General features: G+C 44.2%; 1 long non-coding RNA gene across 5 annotated transcripts; it reads left to right on the top strand.

Moving 5' to 3' along the window:
• Window positions 1-1123: 1123 nt before the first annotated feature.
• On the top strand, window positions 1124-5968 carry LOC123052817 (uncharacterized). Of its 5 annotated transcripts, XR_006425087.1 has the most exons (5): window positions 1124-2118; window positions 2205-3007; window positions 3410-3478; window positions 3736-3870; window positions 4710-5965. It is a non-coding gene; the product is annotated as an uncharacterized lncRNA (long non-coding RNA). The 5 variants fall into 5 exon arrangements; XR_006425085.1 differs by having other exon boundaries at window positions 3736-5965; XR_006425089.1 differs by having other exon boundaries at window positions 2205-2398; window positions 2564-5968.
• Window positions 5969-6584: the final 616 nt, after the last annotated feature.

Raw genomic sequence — 6584 nt, 5'->3', positions numbered from 1 at the left:
CAAGACCTATCTAGGAGATGCATAGCAACGAGACGGGGAGAGTATGTCCACGTACCCTCATAGACCGAAAGCGGAAGCGTTATGTTAACGCGGTTGATGTAGTCGAACGTCTTCACGATCCAACCGATCCAAGTACCAAACGTACGACACCTCCGCGTTCAACACACATTCAGCTCGATGACGTCCCTCGAGCTCTTGATCCAGTAGAGGGTCGAGGGAGAGTTCCGTCAGCACGACGTCGTGGCGACGGTGTTGGTGATGTGATCCACGCAGGGCTTTGCCTAAGCACTACGACACTATGACCGAAGGAGTAAACTGTGAAGGGGGGCACCGCACACGGCTAAGAAACAACTGTTGTGTCTTTGGGGTGCCCCCCTACCCACGTATATAAAGGAGGGGGAGGAGGAGGCCGGCCCAAGGGGGCGCGCCAAGAGGGGGGAGTCCTACTAGGACTCCGTTCCTAGTAGGATTCGCCCCCCTTTCCTTCGAATGAACAGGGGGAAAGGGGAAAGGAGGGAGAAGGAGAAGGAAAGAGGGGGCCGCGCCCCCTCCCCTTGTCCAATTCGGATTGGGCAAGGGGGGGGCGCCAACTCACGTGGCCTGCCTCCTCTCCTTCACTATGGCCCATTAGGCCCATTAACTTTCCCGGGGGGTTCCGGTAGCCTCCCGGTACTCCGAAAAATCTCCGAACCTTGTCAGAACCATTCCGGTGTCCGTATATAACCTTCCAATATATCAATCTTTACCTGTCCACCATTTCGAGACTCCTTGTCATGTCCTTGATCTCATCCGGTACTCCGAACAAACTTTGGTCACCAAAACACATAACTCATGATACAAATCGTCATCGAACGTTAAGCGTGCGGACCCTACGGGTTCGAGAACTATGTAGACATGACCGAGACACATCTCCGGTCAATAACCAATAGCGGAACCTGGATGCTCATATTGGCTCCTACATCTTTTCCCTATATATATATAAAATAAAGCATGGATTGATTTTGTTGGGTTCTCCGTCGTGTCGCTTTTGCAAAACAGTCCCTGTTGTTTTAGGTAATTAACCCGCGGTACTAATTTAAGTGGTCAACGGTGAAAAAACGTTTCGTTCGTGGGCTCGGCCAACGCACGGGGGAGCAGATCTTTCTGTAAAAAGAAACCCACTAGCACGGCCTCTCCTCCTCGATGCCTACACACACACGTACGGCACCGCCGCCGCCGTCGCCACCGCACGCGCGGCCGGTCTTCTTCCGCGGTCGTCTACCGCCCTGTCTCCTTCCCCTCTGCACCTGCCCCAATCTTCTTCGGCGCCACTCTGAGCCTTCTCGGTCTTCAACCTCCTGCAATCTTCAAGCCCGCGGCACCCAATCCGAGCAACCAGCCGTCGATTCGAGCGACCCCCGTTAGGAATCCATGGAATTTGAGGTGGATTTCCTGGAAGAGGGAGGAGGAAGGATGATGGTGGGGTTCATGGGGAAGAGGAGTCCACCATCCGCGACTCTCTCCCTCAGGGGAACATCGCAGATTTGACTAGGAGCTCTCAAGCACGAGATCCCCTGGGCGTCTCATCTGTCCTTGCAGGCATGTGTTCTTCCTCCTCTTATGAGATCATCATGTGCAAATATGCTAGAGTTGTACTCCCTCTGTAAACTAATTGTGATCTAAAGATCTTATATTAGTTTACAAACATAGTACATAATATCTTGCAAGGCTGACTAATAAGTAGTTTCGCTTAAGATGCTTCTAGAGACTAATTGGAATGGTGGAATTCAATCGGACTATCATATGAGCATAATAGACTATGAGCATCATTCAGATTATAATGAATGAGAAGTGAAGGTCTGAATGTCAAACAAAAAAATATAGTGCTAAATATTCAGCCAAGGAATAGCAAGAAGTATATATCTTCTCATGTATATTACGAAGAAATTCTTCACATGTTTTCCTTTTCCATACTAGGTTCAAGGTGATCAGGTACGGCTCATGGGCTGCTACAACTATTAGTGGGACAAAAGGTTGTGCATGCACATGCTTATTGATTCAAGGCATAATTATGGGAGATAGTGCATGGTCCAGATGAATAGATGGAACCCGTCCATAGAAAAGAAAAAGAAGAATAAGGTGCCACCAATTCGCATCTGTACATAATTTATAGAACTGAGATTCAGTTGAACCTGATCTAAGATGTGCGTGCATTGTAATTACAGAAGGAAATTGTTCTTCGTAAACAAGTACTCCCTCCGTCCCACTTATTTTGGGACGGAGTACATATTACATCATATGTAACCGGAGAATGGCGGCATGTCAAGATCAGGCAAGAACTCTGATGCCTGTGTGCACTTGCTGAATATAGATGATTGTGATGGCCTTATTCCTTGGATGTGTAGGGAGCTTCAACCTTGTACGTAGCTTATTACCTACTACTTTTTGCGCGTACAAAAAATTATGTACATTGATATATGTGGTCTAATCAGTACCATGCATCATAACCTATCCTTTGTTTTACTCAAGTTTTTAGTTATTTATTTCTTGGCCGAATAAATTCCCTTTCGTATGTAAAAGACAGTTGATCATCATGACATCCCCACCGAGGCGCCCCGCGTCTGGGCCCGTAATCCTACACGGATCTCCGCCGGGGCCATGACATCCCCACCCAGGTATAGGAGCATATTGATCTAAAAAAGGCACCGACCCAATTGAACCTCTCCCCTGACCCTTTCTTCTCCATCTTCCAATCTCCTCTGTTATCAAGTTCTAACAGTACATCAATCCAAGCAACTCTTTTCAGATCAATTAAGGAATCATTCTCACGATGGTGGATGCTTGATGCAACAGAGGATCACATGTGTATTGCTGGCAGTTTCAATTTAGCCGTGCAGTTGCCATCATCGTCAGACTTCACTGGAGGAGCTGCAATGGCTCTTTGTTCCAGCCATATCCGATCCCCCGAGCCAGAGCTTTCAGGTCTCCTACAACGCACGTTGCTCACGTCGCGTCCCACCAGCTCCTGGTGAGTTGCTCACCTGAGTCATAATAGAGGGACTGAAAATGTCAGAAGGGAGAAGAACATCCAAACCATTTTTTGTGTATTGGAGTGATTGAATCATGGCAATCAAAGCTGACATCGCGTCTCCTTCCTCGTACACACTTTTAGGGTAGTTGTGCATCTATATTCCATTCTGTACACCAAGAGATGATGTTGTTTTCCTTTTACAAAATTGAACTATGTGAGACGTTACTATTTACTGAAGCAGTTACAGTTTAGTACATCGTTATCATTCTCAACAACTTCATAGTAATCCAGTTCAGATTGAGGCCAGACAACTATTGCTTAACTGGGTTCAAGTTAGCTCAATTGTTCCGACATGCGATATTTTTTAACTCTCATGTTTATTCTTGGGACATTTTACAGAAATATAAATAGCAAGCAATCAATCAGGTTGATCAGAGCCAGACAGTTCACTGCAGTAAGCAATGCAATGTAAGAGCATATGTTGTCATTAAAATTCCATTCAAGAAGGATTTCATATGTGTGTGTTAATCGGTTTGGTGCATTTATCAATAAATGATTTATTGGCCATCTAACAATAAATCGGTCGAGCTCCTCGAGGCAAAAACCTCAAAATTTATGGCAAAATTCATCCTTATGCTGGATTACAAGCACTTATGTTGTGTACATTTCCATGGGCAGAAGGATCAGTTGGTTGGTTATGAGTTTTGTGCTTGGTAATTTTTCAGATCGTGGCAGATTGTTATCGCTAGCAATGACTCACTGATCTCTGATGTGGCTCTCAATAGTGATGCATTGCAAAATGGACCGATCCATCATCGTTAGTCTACTGCTGTTGGCTTCTTCTGAGCTACTAATATCAGGTTGTTTTGTTTCTGTTGAGCAGTTTAAGCTTCAAGGTTGCAACTGAAATGTGATCAATAGTGGTTGTTCTCAACTTCTCATTCAGTTCATCCTGATAATGTGGCTAGAGAACTGTATATCAGTTTATTAAGTTGGTTTCCTATCCGTTATGCAGTTTATGTGTGAATCCTGCAAGTCGTCATGTTCAATTGTGGTTGTCATGTCGAATTCGTATTTGATCATACTGAGCGCAAACTGTAGGGTTAGCTGTGTTTGATGTTGAATCCCTGATGATTACATTGTTGGAAAATTATTCCTGGTTTCCTTTCTGTTAGTCAGTTTTAAGTGTGAATGGTACAAGTCATATTATTTGATTGTTCTTCTCTTATCGAATCTGTCCCGAGCATATTGTCCACAAACTATATTTCTATTCAATATGTCAGTCTTATTTCAGTGATTGTTTTGTTAATGTTCAAATCAGCTACATTAAACCTAAAATCATATGGGAATCAGTGCGATTTACAAGGACTCTTTGGGGAGATACTTTGCAACTGTGGAACATCAATAAAGCATGTTAGTTACGTGGCGGAGATGGGCTACTTAGTTGATCTCAACCATTTTGCAATTCACTTTTAATCTGAAAAACTGTACCTTATACTGATCATGACTTCTTTAGGTTCTGAGGGCTTAGATTAAAAAAATCAAGACAATTTTTTTGTATTGCAGTGGGGTTGGCTGCTGTATTGACGATTTGGAGGTTTATGAATGAGGCCTGTTTTGAGAATAAAAGCGGTGTCTGATACTTTTGTTCTGATTCATGTGGTTTGTTATTTGGTTAAACTCATGGTCAATTTTGCAGATTAGTGCTGATATGGGGAGTAAAGCTCTTCGAGCAAGTGACAAATCATGTCTTTCGAGCATCTCAAAGATGGCGACATGGAGTCGTTTGACTGTCAGCTTAAAAGCAATTAAAGTGAAGAGAGGAATCAAACTTTTAAAGCCACTCTTGCCATTTGTGGACTGTTCCTGCTTGTTGGTGACTGCTTTTGCTAGTATGTTCACTCTCATCTAGCGATGAAATATTTTGTTTCTGTTGCGCAGCTGCTGAAGGGCAAACCCTGGATCCTAGATATCTGTGGGTTTTGGGTGCCCTCTGGGGTTACCTGAATGTTCCTATTTCTGTTATCTTCTTCCCTTTTTAGTTTTCTTCATGCTGTAGATGAACTTTTGGTTTCTGTTAATAGAATTCAGAGAGGAGGCTCTCTTTTATAAAATCTAATGAGGGGGAGACTGATTGACCGAGTGTAGATGACACTAACCAAGTTTATTAGTATGTGATCCAACATGTCAGCTCCATTAATTAGATAATTCCTGTGTGGTTAACTGTTTCCTCGCTCAGTCGAATAACGATGACAGATCCGAGGGTATCCTTTGTAGCTGAAGGAAAAGAGGTATGCAAGGGTGTATTCCATATACTGTTCTATCTTTGTGTCATTATAACATATATATTCCCTCAGTGCTTAAAATGTTCTCATTGCCAGTATGTTTACGACGAAGATGGGTACTCTCACTGTATTACATAATTGATATTCAGCAAGTGCTATCCGGTGCTTATCACACACGTACATGAGTAGTCAAGTGTACCTTTACATAGTAGCAAGTATTTTTGGTAATCACTACTGGTTTAGGTCGTGAATCAAATAACGGACCAGGATTGAGCAGACAATATCAAATTTGATGAGAAAGCAATCCACATGAAGCAACAACCGAGGAGGCATATGTGCTGATAGCAACGCGGCATGGAGGAGCAACACAGGAGGCTAGAAGAAAAGGTTGGGGTAGAGCTTGCATGGCAAACACGTTGACTCACAACATGGCTGCTCAGGCGATATCGAGCCGGAGGTTGATCAAATAGAAGGGGGATTTGCGAAAATTCGTTTCTGATCGAGGGAACAGCTGAGGCCGGAATCTCAGCCGATGGTCGTCCTCGGGATGCACGTGTATATCTGTATTCCTGAGCGTATGTGTGTCTTGTTTTTTCATGGTATTCGGTGATGGGCCTTGTGCTTTAAAGCGCAGCTCAACGACCACGCCGTAGTGGAACGGGATAAACGTGGATGGATCACATATTTTTCTGAGCCTACCCGTCCTGTTACTATCACGGACGCATTAACTTTTCTACCAGCCACCCTTTTCCAAAAATGCCAGCGGGATAAGCACCATCAGTGTGATTTTTATGCACAACCAGGTGGGCAAACAACATTACTGAAGCACTATTGATCAGCTGTCAACTAGTTATGTGGTCGCTACAATAGCTGTGATGTTATTAGTGATTGGCAAATTCAGATTTATCAGGACAGACACCACAGCTTTATCTGAAAACAACTGTTTACAATCAGGAAGAACAAGCGGGGAAGTTCAGACACAAGTCACGCTCTAGAAAATCCTCGATTATTATAGTTTTACACATGGTCTGAAAAAAGTCCTAAGCGTTGGGCACAAGCGGCCTCGTGCAGGAGGTGCGACGTTGTCCCGTCACACAACAGTTCTTGCATGTAACAGGCTTGTGAGGTTGTTTCAGCACAGGCAGATTGTCCTCTTATGCCCTGGGAGCTTTTGCATATACGGCACAACCTTGTGCGCTTACTCAAGCCTTCGTATGACACTTTCTCTCTGCTCGAGCACGGCCGGCCAACACCACGCTTCTTGCTTGGAGCAGACAAACCAGCGAGGG

The sequence above is a fragment of the Triticum aestivum genome, chromosome 2D, assembly GCF_018294505.1.
Source record: "Triticum aestivum cultivar Chinese Spring chromosome 2D, IWGSC CS RefSeq v2.1, whole genome shotgun sequence".
NCBI lineage: Eukaryota > Viridiplantae > Streptophyta > Magnoliopsida > Poales > Poaceae > Triticum > Triticum aestivum.
Note: the sequence above shows the minus strand (reverse complement) of the source record. Positions and strands in the feature narration are given on the sequence as shown.